Below are 26,639 nucleotides of genomic sequence, written 5' to 3'. Positions count from 1 at the left end.
GAGGTCTGTCCGTGTAGAGGTATCAGTCGGGAGGATCGTGGCTCCTCTGTCTGGGTTTCAGTCTCAGTCCGGCAGCTGTTGTGGGTTGACACCATTGGTGCCTCATTGGAAAGCCATTTCATGTTGCTCCCAGAATAGATGGCAGAAACTGGTCCACTTCCCACACTCCTCAGTCACCCTGCCTGTGCCCACTACCATGCAAACTGCTAAGCCATGCCCTGACTACTGCGCTGCATTGTGTTTGCCCACCCTGTTTGCTGCACTCCTGGTCTCTCAAGCTCCCCAGGGACTGTCTTCATGGACAGAAGAGGGGTGCTCCTGGTTCCACCCATGCCTCATCAGCCACTCTCATGAGGGCTGCCAAGTCCTGGTGGCTCCCTCAGCTGCATCGAGTCACCTTGATGCAGGGAAACCCCTATGCCATGATCCCCCCTATGCTGCATTCCACTGCAGAATGCATTTACCTTGAAGCGGATCTCCATGGTGAGTACCCAGGTAATACCTAGGTTTCAGCTTTCTTAGACTATAACATGCATCTAGACAGAACTCTAATAGGAAAAAAAAAATGTTTTAAAAAGGTCTATGTTATATAAGTAACACCTAGGAGCAGCAGGAGAAGATTTGTGTATGGACATTATAAATTTAAACTTCTCAAATAAATGAATACAATGTAATACATCTAGTTCCTCTATTAGACATAGTTTCACTGAAAATATGCCCAGTCAGATTTTCACACTTTTCCAGCATTTCAAGTACTCGAAGTAAATGGAGAATTAGATATTTGTAATTGTGCTTGTCCTAGTAAAAACATATTTCTTCATAACAGTTTGTCTCTAAGAAAAAGTGACATACCATTCCAAAAATACTATGTTACTAACAGCAAGTGAAGATATTCAACATTTTTAGATCTTCTATGTTCTTCAAAATGCAGAAGGTGCTACCCCTCAGTGCCACATAAGAATCATCATAGAATTATAACAGATTTTTAGTAGATAATTAGATATTAGATATTTTAACAGATATTTGAGTTTAAGCTATCAACATGATAGTACTGATTAGGTTTGGTTTAGTGATAATGAACTAAATTCTGCCATGTTGAAAAAAGAAAAAAAAAAAAAAAAAAAAAAGGACGATAAGACAATTAGAGTTCCCTTCTTTCCTAACTCATTCTAGATTTTAAAATGTGCACATGAAACTTCCATTAACAACAATGGAAGTTCTGTGTATGCACTGAGGGGAAAATAAAGCCCTGCAGAGATTTTCCCGCATAAGCAGCATGAAGTAAATGGAGAATGATAAAACTCTCAAAGAAGTCATGCAAATTACAGTGTCCTGAATGAGGATAAAATGTGAGAGGGTAGTCCCAGGGCACAGGGAGGAAAATTAGAAGTGAAAACCAAACAAATTTAAATGAGACAACCATAGAGATTAGTGAAATTAAAAGTAAGGTGGGTGGGCGAGTCTAGATCATTCTGAGACAAAACACTTAAAGTAAATAATGACATTTTTGAATTTATTAAGACCAAATTAAAGAAAAAATAGATATCATGCTTGTTTATGGGCTGAAAATCAGTGATTTATTAATTGAAACTTGATATAAAGAGAGTCAGTATATTCACACAATGTAGACGTTAACAAAAATAACACTTCAGGTGTTATTTATAATTTTATAGTAGTTACAGTAATCATGTCGTTACAATGTTACCTTGATTGACTGATAAATTGATGAGCTGTCATCTTACTGATCCAAAGCTAATTTATTTGAATGGGTCATACAGGTCCAGTAACGAACACTTGTAGACCAAAGCATTTTAAAAAGTAGTGTTTATGTTCCACAGCAAAATAAGTTTTTCATTTAATTTTCATTAATCCTCCTTCTCAATTTTCATTTAATTGAACTAAATATGCAAGTTGGAAAAAATCTATTTCTTGTGTGTGTCTTCAACAGTTGAAGAGTCTCTAGGTCTAGACACTCTACCTAGTATACTTGTGAGTGAAACTCATTGGAAACAGACCAGTCTTCCAACACCAAATTGAAGCACAGACTCCAATGGTCAGGATGATTATATATCTCTGCTCTTCTTAACATTAGCAACATTGGAGAATTAATGTACTTACAGAAATAATCTTTGAGATACTTATTTTATCATAGGAACTCAACATCTACAGAGATTTTTCAGATCATGTCATTAGGAATTCATGCATTGAAGATCAAATTTAGCTGCATTTAACTTTCATCTTTCTCAGATTAAACCAAAGAAATCTGCAGTCAGTGTATAAAGCACGTGATGTACTACATGCATGTTTCATTTTCAAAATGTTTCTTGAATGATAGTTGTCAGGAGAAAGATTATAAACTAAATATCAGTTCTTTAGGCCCCAGATAAATGTTTAATTGCTATATGTTACAATTTTTGTGATGTATTTGACCTTCCTTTTTAACATATTTGCTTTGTAAATTCAGAAGAGTTACAAGTAAAATATCAATACTGAGTAATTTGTCCTTTATGCATCTCAGAAATGCTGTGGCAGAAGAATTTGTATTCAATATTACTTATTTTCCCTTCCTCCTCCCCATAGTATTAGTTTGGTTATGATCCTTTCCAACAGAATTGATTTGCATGTAGTTTTATTTGTTTTCATTTTTATTTTTTGTTTGTTTGTTTGTTTGTTTGTTTTGTTTTTAATTTTTATTTTTATTAGGATTTAAACAATATTGACTTTGCTAAATAGTGGTTATTACTGCAGTATTTATTATTTCTTCTGAAAAACACAGAAAATATGTATTATAAAGTCTATTTTTTTACCCCTTATTTGAAAGAGCACTGGTATCTTTTTTCTCTAAATTTATGTTGTATTATGTTTTTTCTCTAAAATTAGATTTTTTTCCCTGAAAACTTTACATGATTTTTTTCTCATACATCAAACACACACTCACAGATATACTCAAATGACAGGCATCGTATATATTGATATATTGATTGATACAGATATATTCATATGACAAGCACATGGTGTATAAAGATAATTGTAAAAGTCTTTAGAAATTGTAAAAGGATTTGGAGCTTGATAGTAAATTTTACATTACTAGCCCCCTAACAAGACTTAATGTTAATACTGATAGCCTAATCTGAACTAAACGTATTTAAAGTATCATTTCCTAGAGACAAGTAAACAACCTATGTACAGCTAATGTTTACTTGTTCAGAATTAAAAGCTGAATTCAAAAAAAAAAAACTTTAATATCGTTTTCACACATATTCAAAGTTTAAAATATGTAAAGGTTGAGATGGAGAGAGAGAGAAAATAAAAGATAGAACACTGCCTTGGTAATCTTTAATTCCCTAGATTCCAGCAAAAATTGATATGGAAGTCAGAAAATAAATAAATAAATAAATAAAATGAATAAATTAAAAAAAAAAAAAAAGGGAGGGGGGGGAAGGGATCCTAGTAGATGAGCATTTCTCCAGGCATATTACTTGTTAATTGACAATTGTTAGCTTAAATTCATTTGACTTAAGGGTTGTATCTCTGCCAGGCTACCAAAGGTAGGGAGAAAACTTATTTGCAGCAGTTACAGATGAAGAACGAAAAGATTACAGAGACCTATAGTCCAAAGCCATTGTCATTTTAAAAGGAAATATTACCTGAACCCTCTAGAATACACTGCTTCTGAAAAGCAAAGATGTTGGCATTTTTACCCTGCCGTATTTTAAGAGAACTCAGAAATCTCAGTAGTTTAACTCCTCCCAAAACTTTAGGCAAAGCAAAAAGTCTGCTTTGCCCCAGAGCTGCCTAATTCAATTAAAAGAATGGAAAACCCAATGATTTTTGCCTCTTGCTTTCACAAGTGATTACTTAGCCTTTAGCACCCTGAATTTGTAAAGTAGATTGCCTACTACCAGATGAGATTACAGGAGTAATCCCTGCCTGCTTCACCTAGGCAAACACTTTCAGGAGTGTTATCCACTCAGCTACCTGCCCAGAACAAGTAAAATTTCACTAAAAAAAAAAAAAAAAAAAAAAAAAAAAAAAAAAAAAGGATATTTAGTCTAAAAGTATTTCTATCTCATACTTAGTTCAAACTGTTTTACATTTTGTCCATTCATAAAACTCAGATTTTTACCATATAAAGGGAAGGATGTTAGGGAAACTTTATTTATTTATTTATTTATTTATTTTATTTTTTTCTACATTGAGATCTGTATTCCTGCTGATGTTTGCTGAAAACTTTATTCTTTATCTCTCATAAACGTACCTTTAAAATCATGGGATAATTGCAGTTTAAATGCTTATTCTATGCAAATTTTGCAAAACAAATTGCAGTTAACAAGGTATTCAGCTTACAGAAGCAACGTTTACATGAAGATCTGTTTCTAGAATTATAAAAACAATTATTTGAATAATTTTAATAGCTTTCAGTAGTGACTTAATCCATTCCAAGAAACTCTTCACAGATGAAAGTATTACTTATCTGGATAAGAATAAGAAAACAGACTGAAACTATTTATTCAACACACTTTTATTATACAGTAATTTTATTTCTAAAGCGTTAATATTTTATACCAAAAAAAGCAGGATGAAAGGAAAATGGGAGGTTGTGGTCATCCAAAGCTCTCCAACCTTTTTTGTTGTTGTTGTTGTTGTTGTTTTTAAACTAAAAATAAAGTATCTTCCAAACTTGGTAAAAGTGGAACAAAGAAGGGATGATAAAAGATTGTCTATTCCATAGGTCAAAGCTAAAATAAAGACTCAGATTTCAACATTTCATGCTGTGAACTGCATAGTTTTTCTTTTTCATGTTGAAGAAGAATATTAACTTTGAATTTATTAAATTAAAGCTAGATTCCACATCTATTACAGATTAAAATATTCATTCTTTATCATACAGTTCAGACATTATGCCTATTTAATCTTTTGTTTACCACCTACTAATTCACAATTTTCCACTACAATAAGAAGTGTACAATACATGTTTTGTATAGATAATAAGCAAACTGACTTTCAAGCTTTACCTAAACAAGTTAAGCTATTTTCTTCAAGGAAGTCTGAAGAGAAGCCTTACTGTTCTTGACAAGAGAGATATGCTTTAGAAGTTGTTATTGCAAGCTTCAAGTGTTAATACTTTGTTTACATTTACATTTATCCATATTTTGGATACATTTGTCCTGACTTAATCACAAATGAATCACAAATTGTTCCAAAAGGCAAGGTGCTTCCGTGAGAGTATACAATAAAGTGAATATTCACAACTGGATGTGAAAAATGTTCATATTTCATTAGATAATAATTAGTAAAGGGAAGGTTTTCAAGATCAAAAGATTTTAATTGAAAGTTGAAGAACAGGCTGTTGAGATACCATACTATTATGAAAATTATTATAAAATGTAGTTTGTCTGAATTACATTGAATTTATTTTTAAATACATCCTTAGGTTTTGTTTGTTTGTTTGTTTGTTTTGTTTTGCTTTATCAATTTATTGAGTGCATTGATTCTCCTTCTGCAAAAAGAAATAAGATGTAACTTTCAAAGCAAGATAAGCATATAAAGTGGATATACCATCTTATGTCCTGAACAGTTCTTTCTGCTTCCTTCCCCTTCCCGTTCCCCTTCCCCTTCCCTTTCCCCTTTTCCTTCTTTTCCTTCTTTTCCTTCTTTTCCTTCTTTTCCTTCTTTTCCTTCTTTTCCTTCTTTTCCTTCTTTTCCTTCTTTTCCTTCTTTTCCTTCTTTTCTTTTCTTTTCTTTTCTTTTCTTTTCTTTTCTTTTCTTTTCTTTTCTTTTCTTTTCTTTTCTTTTCTTTTCTTTTCTTTTCTTTTCTTTTCTTTTCTTTTCCTCTGCTCTGCTCTCTTCTTTTCTCCTCTCATTTTATTCTTTCCTTATGTTTAATGGTTTTTGTAATGTTTATTGTTTTTTGTAATCGTATGCTACCCTGTAGATCTGAAAAGATAGCAAACTAACTTTTCTTTTTCCATCTCATCACATCTGAGCAGATGTGTTTCGTGACAGATTTGGATTCCCCAGAACAGAAAGTAGGACTTGAGTAGCATGGAAGTGCTTTAAATTATGTCCAGTTTTGGAAAGACCAGGAAACGGGTGAAGAAGAATGAAACAATATATACATGTACATGCATGTGTATATACATATATATAATATATATATATATTAGGTATTTTGAAACATGTACGCAGTGTTTCTCTGGTAGTCTAGCAGGAGTCAAAAAGTGCTTAACCAAGGCGGAAAAGTATAAAGCATTTTTTGAATACTTTTATATTCAATATCTCAAATCTCAATCTCAATTTAATATCTCAATTCTCAATCTGAGAACAGAGTTCAATACCAAGGGGTTATTAAGAATATATAAAATGTATTCATAGCATGGCCTTTCTCCATGGCTATGGCCAGATAAGGCCATAGCTGTAACCATACCACTGCGAAGCCCTGTCTGCCTACAACATGTTGGATCCACCCTGCACATACTGCATCAATATTACTCTGCATCTTTACTGTGGGTTCAATTTAATGCATAGAACTGTATATACTTGACTCTGAAAATAAGCCCTGACAGTTTTAGCCCAAACTGTAGTAATAATTCTTCATTTGGGTGACATTTTTTGTCTTTACCAAATTGATATGTAAGTTGTAAGTAGAAAAATATAAAATACATTTACTTTAAATGCAGTATCTGTGCTACATAAATGGAACAGTTCCTGAGAGCTTGAAGAAATTAAGTCTTCTGCTCCCCAGACTTCATCAATGACTGACATAATTAGTTCTCCAAAGTAAGAAAAGCAAACAATGTAGGAATATTCTCTCACCTCAATATTGTGTCTTCATACTACATAGAAGCAATAACCAATAATAAGCATCATTACCTCAACAGAATTAATAAGTGCCATCACATCAGATATTGTTATTTAACTAGCATTTCAAGGAATGTCTTATTGTGTATACACAATAATATTGTGTATATGCACAAGTGTATACATATGTGTTTATATATATACATGCACACACAGAGGAAAATATTTTTGGCACTATTCACTCTTCCTTCCTCCCACTTTTCTACCCAAGAGAAAAAGAGAAAAAAAAAAAAAAAAAGTACACTTTCTATTTGACCATACACTACAGTGAAAATATTTTTATAGGTAGAAATACGGGTATAATCTTATTGCTTTGACCCTGAAACTCAATTTACATCTTCTGGATATAGGTCAGCTTTACAGATATCTTATGAATGGAAAGATATCTTGTTCTTCCCATTCCCATTGGCATCTATTAGTATGCTAAAACTACAGGCTGCTGCACATGAAGAAGTGCAGTAAGAGGAGGAATCTCTGTTCAATTATGCAGACTATAAAAGATCAGCCTTTCTGTTTCTACACTCTCCTCAAAAGTAATAGTCAACCAGACCACATCCACAGTACTCCTCAGTTCACTGCATTCATTTACAATGTGTACATTATTTTCACTTGTCTTTAGAGATTGTGTGTTGAATCTAACAATTACATTTCCATACTGGAAACACAGTGATGGTTTCTGAACCCATGTATTAGCCAGAATGTAGTTTGTATTCACTTTGCATGCCCCCCCTTTCCCTTTTCCTTCCCCCCCCCCCCCCCCCCCCCCCCGCCACCCCTTTTATTTTATTTTATTTTATTTTATTTTATTTTATTTTATTTTATTTTATTTTATTTTATTTTGTTTTATTTTATTTTATTTTATTATTTTATTTTATTTTATTTTATTTTTTTCTTCAACAAAATGTACAATTTGTACAGACTGCTAACACTACTTTGTTACTTAGTACTGCTTGCTATGGATGAAAACATTGGTTCTCAGACTTGCACTTTTCCTTCATTATGCAATTTGTTTTCTTTCCAGTGATGTTAAGAGCAAGGTATATAAATTATCTGATATAAAATTACTGGATGAATATGGATGTCATGTGAATATTAATTCATCTTTCCTATTTGCATATTGGCAGACAATCTACTAGAGCCATCTAAATTATTTTTAAATAGTTCAATGTAGAAGGGAAGCAGTAAAGCACACCATGATAAAACAAGGATCCTGAAGGTTTCTACATCATTACATTTCAATTTTAGTTAGAGGAAGTGCAAATGAAACCTAAATTAACCTCCTATACAAGCCTGTAAGTTGATAGAACTTTTTCAAATATTCATTACATGTTAATGATCTGTCATATTTCCAAGAAGTATATAGCAATAATTTATCTCTAGATGCATTAACCCAGGAAAATATTGTAGAAATGAATAAAAAAGATATCTAAAAACTTTCAGGATGAATACCAACCTAGCATTTTCATATTCTAGATATGCTGTGTTGATACATTTAATATTTCATGGCTTGTTCCACTCAATTTCCTCTTGCATGCTTCTAGAAAAAGTATAGCCTTGGATATACACTGCACATGTGGTATTCCTATATAGATGCCAGACACCAATGAAGAGAGCAAGGAGATTTTTTATTATTACTTTTTGTCTAAAAAAGCCATTTTTCTAGATTGTAATATAAACAAATACGTAGAAGATTTCACTCTGAAATAGTTGAGTAGTGCCACCTTGTATTTTCTTACAAATACAACTGGTAAGAAAACCCAGTGAAAATGATTTACATTATAAAACAAATACAAAGGAAGGCCCTGCAGAGGGACTTGAACAGGTTGGATATATGTGTGGAGGCCAATGGGATGAGGTTCAACATGGCTTAAGTGCTGGGTCTTCCACTTTGGTCACAACAAGCCTCTGCAATGCTACAGGCTTAGGGCAGATTGGCTGGAAAGCTGTGCAAAGGAAAAGGAGCTGTGGGTGTTAGTCCAGGCTTGCCTAAAAATGAGGCAACTGTATGATCAGGTGGCCAAGAAAGCCAATGGCATCCTGGCTTGTATCAGGAATAGTGTAACCAGCAGGACCAGGGAGGTGATCATCGCCCTGTACTCAGCTCTGGTGAGGCTGCCCCTCAAGTACTGTGTTCAGTTTTGGGCCCCACTACAAGAAAGACATCAAAACCCTGGAGCATGACCAGAGAAGGGCTATGAAGTTGGCTAAAGGTATGTAACTCAATTTTTAAAAGGAACACCTAGGGAACTGGGTTTGTTTAATCTGGAGAAGAGGATGCTCTAGAGAGACCTTATTGCTCTCTACAACTACCTGAAAAGAAGTTGTGAAGAGCTGGAGAACAGAGCCTGTTCTCTCAAATAACCAGCAATAGGACTAGAGGGATGTTATAAATTGCTCAGTCCCAAAATAGGATTATAATCAAAGTTTACAATTTATTAAAAGAATAGAGGTAAGCAAACAGCTCTGGGTGCGTCCGGAGTCTCTGCTCCACCTAGACGCACACCAGTTACATCAAGCAGCTGATTTTTATGCTTCTAGGCTGATACGTATTCATTACTACTTCTAAAAAAAAAAAACAGGTTATAATTAGTTTCCAGAATCCAAACCCTCCTACTGGAGCATGCATATCAGTCTCCGGTGGTCCCCCTGGGGGTCTCTGGGGGTCTTTCATGCTGAAGGCTTGTAGTCTTCCTCTCAGTTTTTTTTTTTTTTCTTGTCCTTCCCCTTTGTACTCCTTGGCAGCATGTCAAAAGCTTATACAGCGTCCCCTGCAAGTTTCGTCTTCTAGCTGTCCTTCAGCTTCTTTCTTCTCCTTAATGTCCTGGCCAGATATCAGGGGCTTGCATAGTGTCCCATTCAGAAGTCATAACAGTTACTAGTTGTTAGCAGTTGTTCTGACATCAGAGACTTCAAAGAAAGAACATACAAATACAAATAGCTCTCTATTGACACTTCACAAATTGTTAAAACATTCCTCACAGGCCATTCACAGAGACACTCCAGTCACATCTACAGCAGTGCTAAATCAACCACAAAGAAGGCAAAAAAAGCTGTAACTGTTAGGAATAAGTGTTCGGAATCAGTAAAAAAAGCAAATAGGTTCATGGATTTGAGGAATATTTCTGAAGATTTGATAAATTGACTATAATGAGGGGGAGACTGGGACGCGGGGAGGAAAGGGAAGAAACCACATCTGTGGAAGAATTAAATTGCCAGTGCAGGACCCAGAGACAGACAGAACTGCTCTCTATTGACACAAATCAGATGAACATATCTCATAGCGAACAGTCTGAAGTTGCGCCAGGGGAGATTAAGTTTGGAAATTAGGAGACATTTCTTCTCAGAAAGAGTAGTCAGGCATTAGAATGGGTTGCCCAGGGAGGTGGTGGAGTCACTGTCCCTGGAGCTGTTTAAGGAAAGGTTGGACAAGGTGCCTGGGGACATAATTTTGTGGGTGATATTGGTGGTAGAGGAATGGTTGGACCAGATGGTCTTTTCCAACCTTAATGACTCTATGATTCTATGATTAATTATCCAAATATCCAAAATATTCTGTTCTTATTTTTCTCAATGTAACCATTTTAGTGTTGATGACTGAGAGAGGGACATACATTCTAACAGCTTTCCCAGTCTGTTGCCCAAAGTAGGCCAATGCCTACTAGGGTGTGCTGAGTCCTCTAAGAAACCTAAACGGTAGAAGGAAATGACTGGTGTGTGCTTTTCAATTTCAACCACAGAAATATATCTCCAGCTGAGTCAATCATTCATTATGTGTTGGCAACACTGAAAAGCCCTCAGCTTGCTTTGTGATGAGATGATGGGAGATCATTTAACAGAGGAAGGAAATTAACCCTCCATAGATAAGAAAACATTTCCTTTTGCAAGCAGATGTTGTGACATTAGAAAAATTGTATTTCATCACAAGGGAGTGCTGCTTGCTCAGAGAAGCTGTCTTACATCTACAGCCTCCTCCAATTTGTTTTATTTGTTCCTGCATAAGGTTTGCCATGCCAGATGCCACAGGAACTGAATTTTGTACATCTAACAGCTATCTATCACTGCTGACGTATAACAAGGATAAATAAAATGCACAGGTAATGGCTGTTGTGAGCTCTAAAAAGAGTAGCTTCCATCTGAGACAAAGATAATGCAGCTCCATCTGGTACCTCTGCTCTCTTCTAATCAACTCGCAGGGCAGTGGGAGCATTCTGGAAGGGCTGTAGCATCCAAGATTGCTTAGCATGAATTATAAAAAATTATAAACTTGGCTACTATAATTTGACACCCTGGGAGGTGCTCTCAAGATGATTACGGCCCTTGGCACTTGGCTATCTCCTCAGTCATGGACTGACTCATTTTGTTATTAAAGTAAATTAAGAGATAGAGGTTTATTGAGTGTTGGGCAATGAACTAATTGATGCAATAATGTTTCCGTGAAGGGAGGGCTGGATGCCAGATCTGGACAGGATTTGATTTGAACACACTATCTACTGCATCCCTGGAGAAGAGGAAGTGTTCAGAATACTCAGGAGGGGAAGCTTCATCCCAGGAAGACCTTTCTTTTTGCAGAAGCATTATGCATCTGTGCATAAGCCGTCAGGATACAGTGAGAGTGGCATTCCTGAACCAAAAACATGAAGAAATAGTTCACACAGGAACCCTTAGGCCAGCCCAAGCAGGACAAGATATACAAAAATAGGCTCTACGCTGCAGCCATGGAGAATGGTGGTACCATGAGGGTCTGATAGAAAGCAGAAGAGAAGATTTGAGTTCAGCCCCTAGGCTCTGCGAGTCTGGGATGCAGAGGATCTGAGGCCTGTTTTACTCCAACTGAAAAATAATAATAATTATTATTATTATATATACATATATATATATATATATATATATATATACACACAGTATTTGAAAGGGGTTGAGCTGCTTTGGAACTGTTTGGTAATGAAGTATGCACCAGCCTTTGGTGATTTCTTTCTGATGGACAGCTGATGTGCTCTGGTCTGGGCTGCACCAAAAGAAATGTGGCCAGTAGGTCGAAGGAGATGATTCTCCTCCTCTGTTCTGTTCTTGTAAGACCACACTTGGAGTACTGTATCCACTACTGTTTAATCTAGATAACAGAAGGCTCTGAGGAGACCTTATCGCAGCCTTACAGTACTTAAAGGAGTCATACAAGAAACATGGAGAGGGACTCATTGTCAGGGAACATAGTGATAGGACGGGGAGTAATTGTTTTAAACCAAAAGAGGGTAGATTTGAATTAGTTATTGAGAAGAAATTCTTTACTCAAAGGGTAGTGAAGCACTGGAAAAAGTTACCCAGAGAAGTTGTGGATGCCCCATTCCTGGAATTGTTCAAGGCCAGGTTTGGATGGGGCTTTGGGTAGTCTGATCTTGTCAAAGGTGTCCCTGACCAAGACAGGAACTAGATGATTTTTAGGTCCCTTTCAACCCCAGATTCTGTGATTCTATGACTTTCTGAATTGACATTACCAAAATTTAAGATGATGCTATATTACAGATAAACAGTACATCTATATTTTAAAGGGTAAAACAGTCATTTCACATTTCAATCTAGAATGATGTTAAAATGAATGATTACAAACAATTCACATGCAAAAAATTTATAAGATTATAAAAATCACAGCCAAATGTTAATTTGCTTGGAAGAAAGAATCAATCTAAAGAGCTTTCTTTATGACAGGTTTATTGTATTAGTCAGAGGAAAACATTACTTTTTTACATATAACTGGATTAAGTACAGTTACAAATCTAAGAATAATTCTGACCACAAAGGCACTCCACATGTCTTACGGAACAAGTCTGAAATTCAAAAAATATTGGTAAGTTCAAGATCTGGCATAAAATCAGTTGGATGGAATTCAGCACAGATAAATGCAAAGGTCTGCTTTGGGAAAGGAAGTATCAAATGCAGGAATGGACATTGAGAAAAGAGAAAAAAAAAATAGGCTGAATTGCTGCAAAAAAAGAACAAAACACTGAGTAGACAATAAAACAGGATGAGTCAAAATTTTGATGCTGTTGCTAATCAGCATGTTAGCAGCTACCACTGTGGGATGGGCTAAGAGTGTTATATGTAGGATGCTGATGACAGCTGTCAGCTGATCTATTTATTCCAGGGAGCTATCATTTACACTACACTTTCAGCTCTGGATATAGTAGTTAAAGAAAGGTGTAAGCAAGTGTATAGGGAAAAATAAATAAATAAATAAATAAATAATGATACAACATATTTTAATTTTCTGCAAAGATGGTGAAAGAAGAGTCATCTTCTGAGATGACAGGAAAAACTTATAATCTACTGCAAGTACAGCAAAAAGGGTAAAGGACAACCCATAAAGGTTATAAAATCTTTACTGGAACTTTTTTAAGTACACAGTAAACAACAATAACAAAGATAGCCTACATACACTTATGCTACTCAGACCATACAGTCTTTCAAGGTTATTTTCAACTGTCCACTTCTTTTATCCCAAACAAATATCATATGTACTCTAATTGCAGTTGCAATGAGCTCCATTAATGGATATGGTTTAGCAAGATTTGTGCAGCTCTTCTTTGACTTCAGGGGGAAAAAAAAAATAATAATTATAATAAAAAAAAATAATTAAAAAAAAAGCTTTTCAATATTTAGTGACAAAAAGAGACATTTTTTTTTCCTAATAATAAACCATTCTGAATATGAATATAAGAACACTTTACTATTTTTTGTTATTACTTTGAACTTTGTTTCTTTAAAATGCCTAATATGTATCATCTCTGAATAGAGCTTTCAAATGAATCTGAAAATATAACAGGTTAAAGAATGATTAAATACCCTGAATGTTTTCATAATGTACAACTTGTTTAGCTACAAATATAAAAGATACAGCAATATGCAATTCTTTGCATATTTCTTTACATTTAAGGCAGAGAGGTAGAAAGTTGCATAGTTTCTCAAATGAAAATCTTAAAGTAATCAGGTTGTTAGAGTCTACTTAAATCTTTCATACAGTCATTTAGTATCCTTTTGATCTTTGTACCTTGGAAATTACAAAGACATGGAAGTGGCTGGGTGTTTCCTGTTGCTGGGCAAAGTTGTTGACCAATTAATAGTTAGTGGAAAAGTACTGCGGTAGAGCAAATGGTATAAGAAGGGAACCTGTCCTCAATAAGGAAGTTGAAGTTAGAGTTGAAGTTATGCCCTGAATAAAGTTATGGATCCTTAGAGAACCCTGGCCTCTATGTGATCTTTACGTCACAAATGACACACAAACAGAGACATGAAGAACGTTACACCACAAGTGAGGTCTTTGTAGCCAAATGAAATACAATCCACAGACAGCCTGTAGGAATTCATCTGTTGACATCCAAACTGTCAAATACAACACCATGCTAAGCAAATATTTACTTTGCTAAGCATTTCAAACATTGAAAAACATGCAGAAGCATAAGAAGCAGAAGCTTCTTATACAAGCCAGGATGCCGTTGGCCTTCTTGGCCACCTGAGCACACTGCTGGCTCATATTCAGCCGACTATCAACCATCATCCCCAGGTCCTTCTCTGCCAGGCAGCTTTCCAACCACTCATCTCCCAGTCCGTAGCTCTGATTGGGGTTGTTGCGCCCCAGCTGCAGGACCCGGCACTTGGCCTTGGTAAACTTCATACAGTTGCTCTCAGCCCATCAGTCCAGCCTATCCAGATCCTCCTGCAGAGCCTTCCTACCCTCAAGCAGATCGACACATGCACCTAACTTGGTGTCATCTGCAAACTTACTGAGGGTGCACTCAATGCCCTCATCCAGACCACTGATGAAGATATTAAAGAGGACTGGCCCCAGCACCAAGCCCTGGGGAATGCCACTAGTGACCAGCCTCCAACTGGATTTGACTTCATTCATCACAACTCTTTGGGCCCAGCTATCCAGTCAGTTTCTAACCCAAAGAAGCGTATGCCAGTCCAAGCCATGAGCAGCCAGTTTCTTGAGGAGAATGCTGTGGGAGATGGTGTCAAAAGCCTTGCTGAAGTCAAGGTAGACCACATCCACAGCCTTTCCCTCATCCACCAAGTGCATCACTTTGTCATAGAAGGAGATAAGGTCTGTTAAGCAGGACCTGCCTTTCATAAACCCATGCTGTTTGCCTGCTTGCCCTGTAAGTGCCACGTGATGACACTCAAAATAATCTGCTCCATGAGCTTCCCTGGTACTGACATCAAACTGACAGGCCTATAGTTCCCCGGGTCTGCCCTCCAGCCCTTCTTGTAAATGGGCGTCATGTTTGCTAGCCGCCAGTTAACTGGGACCTCCCCCGATAGCCAGAACTGTTGATAAATGCTGGTAAGCGGCTTGGCCAGCTCCTCTGCCAGTTCCCTCAGTATCCTTGGATGGATCCCATCTGGCCCCATTGACTTGCATACATCCAAGTGTTGTAGCAGGTCAGCAACCATTTCCTCATGGATAGTGAAGGCCACATTCTGCTCCCCATCCCCTTCCATCAGCTCAGGGTACTGGGTATGCAGAGAACAACCAGTATTTCCGCTAAAGACTGAAGCAATTAGTCAGAGATTTATATATATAAAATTATACAGGTGATTTCTTTAATCCAGATTCATCTAGATTCAGTTATCCTTTGAAGGTGAATCAGACTGGATGGCCTAAATCCCCCTAGTTCTCCAAGACCACTGATGTTTGCTTCATATTACGTGTTATGAGAAATTTGTTTTATAAACAAATCTATATTTGGAAAAAAAAAAAATGTTTTGTGATATTAACTTTGCCTTGTGCAAGTATTAAAGCACACAGCAGAACACAGTACCTGCTCTGGTTCTAACATGGCTGTGAGACGTTTCTTGATATTGCTTGTTTCATATTAATCCTGGGAGGTCTCACCAAGCACACCGCTGTGGCTGACAACTCTGTGTCAGTAGAATTTCAGAAGTGAAATGTTTTAAACCACGGAGCATCAGTCACTTCCAGTTGCAATGCAGGCTTTTTACGTTAATAAAATAGGCTGATGGTATGAAATCACATCGCACAGGCATATTAGGACAGCCTATGAGGTGGTTTTAATAATGTTTTGTGAAGTTGGTAAAACGGATATACTGACTGCTACTAGACCTTAATGTTTTCTGAAATATGTACTGGAGAAGACACAAAATCAGTGGAATGAATATGAATACATGTAAGTACAGAAAGTTAAAACAGATGCAGAAGTAGTCAGTTGAGAAATACAATGTTCACGTGTATAAATACAAGGAGGAAATCTTTCTAAAAATAGAAAATAGTAACCACAAATGAGCTTTCTCTTCTAGAGATACCTACGTCCACATTTGAACATCAATGAAATTTCCACTGAGCTCAACAGAATTCCTTCTTTTGAAATAAATAATTAGATCAGAGCCTACTTGCTGTAATTCATTAATAACCATTTGCAGCCCAGTGGGCAGTATTTCACAGCTTCAGGGACAGAGTCAGCTCTTTTGAACAGTAATTCCTGAAGACCACATATATCTGGGAAGCACTAAGTAGCAGCATAAGACACTGAAGACTAGTACAACAGCTCTGAGCTCTTTTCTGGACTGTCTGCTCTATGAAGTTATTTTGCAGTTCACAGTGTTTTAAGAGAGAGAGAAAAAGGAAGAAAAAAGAAGGGAAGAAAGGAAGGAGGGAGGGAGGGAGGGAAGGAAGGAAGGAAGGAAGGAAGGAAGGAAGGAAGGAAGGAAGGAAGGAAGGAAGGAAGGAAGGAAGGAAGGAAGGAAGGAAGGAAGGAAGGAAGGAAGGAAGGAAGGAAGGAAGGATGGAAGGAAGAAAGGGAGGGAGGGAGGGAGGGAGGGAGGGAGGGAGGGAGGGAGGGAGGGAGGGAGGGAGGGAGGGAAGGAGGGAGGGAGGGAGTTAAATTTCCAAAGTTGAGCCAGTTTGATATGCAAGAGTAATTTCTTTTTTTTTTTTTTTTCCTGTCTTTTTTTCCCAGACATGAGTTTTCTTGTTCTCACTCTCCTTATTTTCTGTCCCCTTCCAGCTGAGGGGCACAGAGTGAGCAAGCTGAGGGTGCTTATCTGCCACCCAGGCCAAACCCAACACCAATGTACTCAAAACTCTAGAAGGCAGTTGGAAACGCTCCACCAGGCCTAAAGATGTCTAGTAATTTATATACACATGTAGATAGAAAATGTCCAATGGCTTAAAACAGACTGACATTTAGATGTAAAGTCAATTCCATGGATACATAAATATGTACATAAAAGATTTATTACTTCATGCATGGATGATTTGTATTATATAATTCATTAAATTCATATAGGTCCTCACATAGCTATGTTGCAATAAGACAATCAAACCTATATCATATTCACCTATTTCACTCACTGTAGTTGGTTTTCTTTATAGAACCACCTGAAAGCTATTAGAATCATTTTAATTGTCTTGAACAAGTACAACTATTTTTAATTTTTCCTCTGCCTCATTGAATGTTTCATTGAATAATAATCAAAATGCAGTATACTAATATTGAAACTTTAGCTGTCCTTCAATTAAAGCAAAAAATTGCATGTCAATAATAGACAGTTATAAATGATGTAGATATATATAATTTGTTCTTAACACTAACTTTCTTGAAACTGCATAAAATATATTCAAAAAGGCAATAAATAAATAAATAAATAAATAGTCAAGATATGCAGTGGTCATACCACAAATAATTTTTTAAAAAAACTTTTGCCTTCTTCTCATGATTCTCCTGTGGTTTAAACACAACTACTTTATGCCAAATATATGAGGGTATTTTTCTGCTAATCCCCTCTGCATAATTGTACATGTAAATCAGGTTAATTATTAATGTTAATTATTATATTTTATATAATATATATATATTATATTATATATGTTAATAAAAACCTCCCTGGTAACTCACTTATACTGGCCTTCATTATGGATAATATTGTTCTGTCTAATACAAGATTTGAGAAGAAATATTTTCAAGCTATAAAACTCCAAGAGTTTCCTTGCAGACAGACAGTTCCAGTTATACATATATATCATTGCTCTTCTCCTTGAGAGAACTGCCACCTCTCTGGAAGCAAAACCAGTACGATAGATATGATCAGAACAATTATGACAAAATCACTAATGCAAGAGAACTAATTTTCTTATATTGATTTGAAATAATATTGCAATAGCTGTAGAATAATAAAATCTTGCTCCAACAACATGAATTACAATAATGAGTTCGTTAAACTAAGTACTGTATGTTGATGTTAGCTTTATGCATGATATGCTTGACATTTCTTAAACGATAGCTGTTAAAGAAATCAAACTTAAGTATTAAAGAATCAAATATAATTTATTGCAATGTCTGCTTTAATATATACAAAGAACAGCACAAATATAAAGGTGGATTTTGCATACTTTTTTAATGCATTATTTCGATAGCACTGATTGACATTCAAAGAATTTCTTAAAGAAATGAGTGAATCATAAGGCTAGACTGTTGTAGTTTAACCCCAATAAGGAGCCAAGACCTCCACAGCTACTCACTTGCTCCTCTACATGGTGTGAAGAGAAAGAGACTCAGAAAGTTAAAAGAAAACTTCTGTGTCCAGGTTGAGATAATGGAGCCACTGGGGAGCTCGAGTTAGCAGGAGTGTGGTGAACAGGGCAGGCAAACTGTGTGGTGCATCAGTCAGGGTGTGGTATGGCAGTTTGCGCAGATAGGGCAAGTAGGCAAGGCAAAATATCCCTCCCTGCTTGGGAGACCAGCTCACTGTCAGATGCTTCCCAGACAGCAAATCCAGCCATGGTCTCCATAGGCAAAAAGTTCTTGCCAAAAAACTGTGGCAACCCAGACCTGCCTGCCCCAAAACACAGCTCTTCAGGTCTCTGGCTACCAGGGGTGCCTGAGCCTGTTGTTGCCAGTGCAGGGTGGCAGGGATACCATCTATGTGAGGTGCAAGCAGAAGGATGATTTGATCAGTCTGTTGGAGAGATTAAGGACCTTCAGGGACTGTGAGAAGGAGTTAGAGTGGTGGAGCAACTCCCTGCCATACCTACAAAAAAGGCACCAAGATGATATACCCCGAACAGTGGTGGATCCCCTGCCCTGTAGCTGTTGGGAAGAGGGAGGGGACCTAAGATATGGGAGGAGTGGAAACAGGTCCCTTCTTGTCACAGGCAAGCCCCCTCTGTACCCACCTCACTTTCCCAGGTGCCCTTACACAATATGTTTGAGGCACTAGAGCTTGAGGGACGGGTAGGTGAGGATGTGGGGGAAGGTCCACCCAGGACATTGTCTAGGACAAGGAAGTTGATTCTATGCCTCAAGACTGACTTCACCAAGAAGGAGAGAAGGGTAATTGCCACAGGAGATTCCCTTCTGAGGGGAACAGAAGGCCCCATATGTCAGCCAGACCCTCAGGGGCGACCTTATCACTCTCTATAGAGAGCTCTCTATCAGTCCTCTTAAAGGAGGCTGTAGCAAGGTGGGGGTTGGTCTATTCTCCCATGTGCCTGGTGACAAGACAAGGGAGAATGGGCTAAAGTTGCAGCAGGGGAGGTTTAGGTTGGATATCAGGAAGAACTTCTTCACTGAAAGGGTTGTTAGTTATTGAAATAGGCTGCCCAGAGAAGTGATTGCATTGCCATCCCTAGAGGTCTTTAAAAGACATTTAGGTGTAGAGCTTACTGATATGGTTTAGTGGAGGACTTGTTAGTGTTAGGTCAGATGTTGAATTAGTTGATCTTGGAGGTCTCTTCCAATCTAGATGATTCTGTGATTCTGTGATTTCCCCTGTTTACCCTCTTCCACCTACTTCCCACAAAAGCTGCAGGGGAATGTGAAAGGGTATTGTGGTCAGTCTGTAACACTTTGTCTCTGATGCTCCTTATACCTCAGTCTATATGTTACAGCAAGTTGGATTTTAACACACTTCCCACCAGTAGGTATTCTCCAGACATATAAAAGCACTGTAACATTAGTGATGAGGTGGTTACACAGTAAAGGTAAAGATTATAGAAAACTGGTACATAGTTCCAAACCAGGAAATAGAAGATTAGATAGATGGATAGATAGATAGATAGATAGATAGATAGATAGATAGATAACTCTTGTCTTGAGGGTGTATGTTATTTATAAAACTAAAGTGAATATAACAACTATGAAAACAAATACTGGGAACTAGTGGGTTTGAGACAACAGAAATTGTCTCAATATTAAGATAAGATAAATTGCAGTCCAGTTTTATGTACCCAAATGAAATGAGTAGAGAAAAGTCATTTTCTTCCAACAGCTTTGAAAGAGCTAACCAGTTACGATGTACAGTTAATGACACTTTTTTTAGCGGATCTGTCAAAAACAGTAGTATGTGACTGGAGAAAAGTAAAGTGCGTTCAAGAGAAGGAGAAGGATGAAGTAAAATACAAACAATTAGTCTCACATTACTAGAAAGCGAGACTTAAAATCAGCTTTGAAGGACAGAATAATTAAAAGTATTGAAGTCAAAGATAAAAAAAAATAAAAATACAAATAAAAATAAAAAACATAATAAACTAGCCCTGATTTTATTTATTTATTTATTTATTTATTTATTTATTTTCTGGTTTCACTAATAAAGGGGATTCTGTACACATCTGGCCTTCAGTAAAGCATACAATACGGTGTTATGTGGAAAAAAAATAGTAGTCCTACAAATGAAAATGAAGGACTACTACTAAAATTATATAGTGAGCAGGATCAGAGAGATCAAGCTCAATAATAGAAAAATACATCCAAAGTCATATACCTTTAAGCCGTATTTAAGATTTTCTACAGTTTGCAGAAAATCTTGAAAATTCTTCTCCATTAATGATACATATACTTTAGATTATGACTAAATCAGTAACTAAAAGTAGCTGTGAAAAAGAGAAATCAAATCCAGCTTCCTTTGAAACATAAAGGACAAATAATGTTTCAGAAGTTGTAGGTAAGAGAATATCTCTGTCACATCATACCTTAACTTAAATTCAATAAATAAATAAATAAATAAATAACCATTAATAATTTATTTTTATTTCTTAAATAATCCAATGAAGTTCCTTTGAAAGCACAAAAATGCCCAGTCATGCAGAATTTCTCACTCTTTAGTTCTTCTTAAAAAAATAATCTGCAAAAGTATGCTGTCTTTTAAGACCTAATTTGACCAAAAGACAGTTAGATTCATGAAACTAGTAGGAATGCCTGATTTTCCCAGTGGTCCCTCTATTATGAAGAGAATTTTACTTCAGTATCAACACATGCATACATACATACCAACATGTATGCAAGGACAGATGTCACAGCTGCCCTTTTTGGTTTACTGCTGCCATAGCCTCTCCAAAAACTCTGCAACACCAAGTAGTGCTAGCCTCTGTGCAGTATGAGCTGCTGGAACAAACCTCACAAGCGGAACTGGTCTTTATTTCTTTTTCTTGAAGTAACATAACGATGACAAAATTTTTATTTTATTTTTAAATGAACAGGCTGCATTACAAATATAAATGTTTCAGGGAATGTAGTAAGTAAAATGCTAAATTATTTTTTAATTTCTGAAAAGCAGATGTTATTTGTCATGAACAAGAGTTGAGATAACTATATTAAATTCCAAGCTCTCTTTCTCAGCTATAAATTGCTGTCGTCCTCGTGAATACTTCCTAACTCATACATGTATGACTAACAGAGCAAAATCAGACCCATTGAACAGTTCAGGTCAGAAGCAGACCTATACAAAGCTGAATCTTGTAAAAAACTGCCACGGCTTTTTTTTTTTTACTTTTTTTTTTTTTTTTTTAGCAGTTTTACTGCTGTGATCAGTCTTATTGTTCATGGTGGTAAATGTAAATAGATGCACAAGTGCTGGCAAATTAAGTTTTTATTTTCTGAATAAAAGAAAGATTGTATCTGACACAACATTACACTAGTTTCATAGAATTAGAAGGAAAGCACTTTTTTCTCAGCTAAGAATTTAATTAAAAATCTGAAGCAATAAAATAAAACTTCATAACAGGAGAAAAAACAAATATGAGAAGAACACATTCATTTGGCTCCAGTGAAACTGGAGTTCATTGGAATTAAAATACTGGAGTTATAGTAAAACTTTTTCAATGAGTACAAAACAGCAACACCTTAGATACACACCTTGTACACCATATAATAAGAGACAAAGGAAAATGCTTGCTGTTAACAAATTTAATGCTTAGGAGAGATGGACTGAGGAATAAGTTAAACAAAATTCTATTTCACTGATACAAATCATTATGAAGTTGTCAGCAATTTATTAATAAACAAATTTAAATAATTAAGAAATTTCTACGTTAACATAACAATATAGCAATATTAGCAAGTGAATAACACCAGATGAGATTATTAGTGAGCTGGTAAAGCTGTTGTCTGGATAGGTTTCTATTTAAATTTGCATGTCACTGGTCAGAAATATATCAGCTTTTTTTAAGAACAGGATTTTAGGAAAGTGGAATTATACTGAAGTGGAAAATGTCACATTTGGTCTTACGCAAATGTCATAAGCAATACAGAAGGTTTCTCATAGGTGAATGTTACAGTTATGTACCTGTATTATTTTTAAACACTGCTTATAAAATCTTTCCTAAAATACTGGAACTTCACATTCTTTCCTTGTCCACCTAGATCAAGATATACTAATCATGGGTGACTTTCATTCCGTATGAAAAGACACAGACAGTAAATCTGAACCAACCTACTGCACAGAAAAGCTGCCAGGATGAATGAACAGAATTGTTTGATCCAGCTCCTGTGCTGCGAAATGTTAAAAAGAAATTTGTTAAGCAAAAATTAAAGTATATTCCAAAGTAAAAATCATTCTTAATGGAGGAGGAGAATCAGTCTGTGCAAATAATTGGTCAGAAAAATCCCATTAATCTGTTATTCTTTAATACAAATATTGAAATTTTAGTATTTGTCAAGTACAGATAGGAATAATTGTTTAACTCTTGTGAAGAAAGTAAAACCTCCAAAATTCAGGATACATCTAAACATGATTAGGCGGACTAATATAACCAGATTCTAAACTGTACATATGGGGCTTACTATGAAAAGGCACATCAATATTTTCTACCCTTATGCAAATATTCATTAGAAACCGTAAAGATCTCTATTTCACTGTAAAAGTCCATGGAAAATCCCAGTAGTCTTCATTAGTCCTGACATAATAAACTGGATAAATAAATAAATAAATAAATAAATAGATAAATAAATAAATAAAAATTTTGCATTCCTTTCCTTTATCAGCAATACCTGTGGAGGCAGTTTTCAGCGGTCTGCTAAATCAATGAGAGTAAGGAGTGAATCTTAACTGTGCAGGAGAAAACCACCAATATATATCCATTGTAGCGAAGGCCTTCTGCCAACTGAGTTATCATTTCCCTGTCTTTCTCTACACGGAAATATTGACCTTAATTTAATTCATACAGATGCATAACATTCATTCAAGTTAAGTTTACTTGTATAATTTTAATTTCCTTAGGCTTATGGAACCTCTCAAACAATATCAGTTCACCAATTCTGTTCCTATTCTTCAATAGTCTATCAAGGTTATTTGAGTGCTAATAGCCTCTTATTGGCTAGTAACAATTATTTCCCTAGTACCTGATTATCTCCAATGTTAACTATTCTTTTACACTGTCCCACATTTTTAATGAGAGTATACAGAGTATACAGACTATAGTAATCAACCTCACTATTATTAAATATTAGCCTGAAATGTCATTGATTTTTTTTTTTATAATTACAATAATAATAATAAATAAAAAAAAAAATCTAAGACTTTATAATGATATATTTTAAAATATTCCTCATCCTCTTTCTTGGTTTTCCATCTTCTTTGAATATGACTGAATATATCAGAACATCTATGTTCTTTTTACTGATGAAAAAATATTACAGAAGACTAATCTGGATTTCAGAGTATTTTTAGTTTATAGAATAAAAAACTCATATAACGGTTTAAATTGGAAAGGACCTTAAATATCATCTAATTCCAATGCCTCTGCCGTGGTCAGGGACATCTTCCACTAAACCAGGTTGGCACATCCAACCTACACTGAAACATTTCCGGGGATAGGGCATACACAGCTTCTCTGGGCAACCTGTTCTGCTGCCCCACCACTGTCTGAGTATGTAATCTAAATCTAACCTTTCATAATTTAAAGCCATTACAACTTGCCCTATCACTGCACTCCCTGACAAAGAGTCCCTCTCCTGCTTGTAGGCCTCCTTTGGGTACTTGAAGGACGCTATCAGGTCTCCCCAGAGCCTTCTCTTTTCCAAGCTGAACAACCCCAACTCCCTCAACCTGTTTTCCTAGGAGAGGTGCTCCAGCCCTCTGATAACCCTTTTGGGTCTCCTCCGGACTCATTATAATATGTCCTTGTGCTGGAGGCCCCAGAGCTGAAAGCAATACTCCAGGTGGGGTATCATGAGAGCAGAGTAGAGGGGGAGAATCACCTCTCTCACCCTGCTGGCCATGCTTCTTTTGATGCAGCCCAGGACACAGTTGGCTTGCTTGCATCTATCACCTCTCCAGGAAGCCTGTGACTGATCACCATCACACTGAAGCTTTGTGCCATACCTGACTATTCTATCACTGGTTATGAAGTAGAAGAGACCATCACCACTCTCTCCATTTCACCTCCTCAGGGATTTCTGGACAGCAATGAAGTTGCCTCTTCACCTCCTTTTCTATAAACTAGACTACCCAACAGTCCCCATCCTCTCCTCACAGGACATGCCTTCCAGCCCTTTTACCAGCTTTGTTGCCCTCTCCTGGACACTTTCAAGTATCATAATCTCTTTTTTATACTGTGGAGACCAGAACTGTGCATATTATTTGAGGTGAGGCTACACCAATGTTAAAAATAGCAGGATAATCATCTCTTTTGACCAGCTGGTTATGCTATATTTAATGCAACCCATTAGAGAAGTAGGAAGAGAATGCAACTTCATTAGAAAGATCTTCCTGGTTTCAGTTAGAACAGAGTTAATTTTCTTCCTAGTAGCTGGTAGAATGCTATGTTTTGGCGTAGGATGAGAAGAGTGCTGATAACACCCCGATGTTTTAATTGTTGCAGAGCAGTGCTTATACTAAGCCAAGGACATCTCAGCTTCTTGCTCTGTCCTGCCAATGGGCAGGCTGGGGGTGCAGCAAGAGCTGGGAGGGGACAGACCCAGGACAGGTGACCCAAACTAGCCAAAGTGGTATTCTATACCATCTGATGTCATGCTAAACAATATATAGGGGTGGCTAGCCGGGAGAGGGGGATGGACTGTTTGGGGTTAGGCTGGGCATTGGTCAGCGGGTGGTGAGCAATTGCATTGTGCATCACTTGTTTGTACACATTATTAGTAGTAATACTATTATCATCATTGTTATTATTGTTATTATTGTTATTATTATTGTTGTTATTATTATTTTCCTGTCTTATTAAACTGTCTTTATCTCAACTCACGGGCTTCACTTTCCATTTCTCTCCCCCATCCCAAAGAGGGAGGGGGAAGCATGAGCGAACGGCTGTGTGGTGTTTAGCTGCTGGCCGGGTTAAACCACAACATATGCTGTATTATAAAACATTACAATTCAGTGCAAATAATATAAATTAATTTTCTCTTATTGTCACACCTCCAAAAAAAAAAAAAAATCCTTTAAAAATAGTCTTTTGCTTCTAAAGGAGGTATGTTTTCTAGGTAATCAATTTGATTTTTCAACATGCTACGGTCTTTTTTATTCTTAGTTACAGTGTTTCTTCTATTTATCACAGAGATCCTATCTGGCAATCAATTTGCCAGAGAGATCACACTTCTCATAAAGTTTTTATCATAGTGAACCTGTTTCCTTTCTGGTGACTTCAAAATTATGACTACAGCAATGCTAGGTTAAGGTGTTTAAAGCCACAGAAGAACTGCAAAAGCCTAAAATTTTGGAGATATATTGCCTCAGGTATGGCACAAAAGGTCTTGAGTACCCTTAATTTCCTGAACAATGAACAGGCCCTGTTCTTGGACCTGCCATTTGAGCAAAGGCTTTATATGGAAATGATTTCTCAGTTGTCAAAGGCACCACATGAACTTCGTCATTCCTTGGCCTTAAAATAAATAGATTTTGGAGACCTAATTCAAACTGTCTATGAATTCAAAATAGCATTTGGGAATATATTTGCTTTCTGGATCTGTTATAGAATTGCATTAATACAATATTTGTTGACAGAACTTTTAAAGTTTTGTGTCTGCAGCTGGAAATGTTATGAAAAATGGTATGTAGAAAAGTTATTCCATGATTTCTGCTTTTCATATCCCTTATAATTTGATTGCAGGATTATAACAATTTAATAATTATGAGTGACGGAGGTCTGAATCCTTCTTACTAACTCAATGTCATTAGCACAGATGTTTTTGAACCAATGATGGAAGTTAAAAGAATGGGAAAATAAATCTGTAGTGCTAACATTGTGTGATTATTCTTAACATAATGTTGCCCAAACAGTAAGTAAAATAGTCTTGCTTTTGACTTCTGAACTTCATTCCACTGTATCTTATAATAACTTTGTTTTTCCTATTCTTTCTTTATTTTTCTTCACCTTCAGACATATTGGTAGGCTAATATTTATAGAGTTTGTACTTTCTGAAAATCAGGCTTCATTAAGAATACCAGACTGCATAAATATTTCTTAATTCAATCTGGACACTGTACTAATTTCCCAAGGTAAACTGCTGCCCTTTTTCTTAGAAAGAGGATGGTCAGCT

This window comes from Aythya marila, assembly GCF_965140915.1.
Source record: "Aythya marila genome assembly, chromosome: Z".
Lineage (NCBI taxonomy): Eukaryota > Metazoa > Chordata > Aves > Anseriformes > Anatidae > Aythya > Aythya marila.
Note: the sequence above shows the minus strand (reverse complement) of the source record.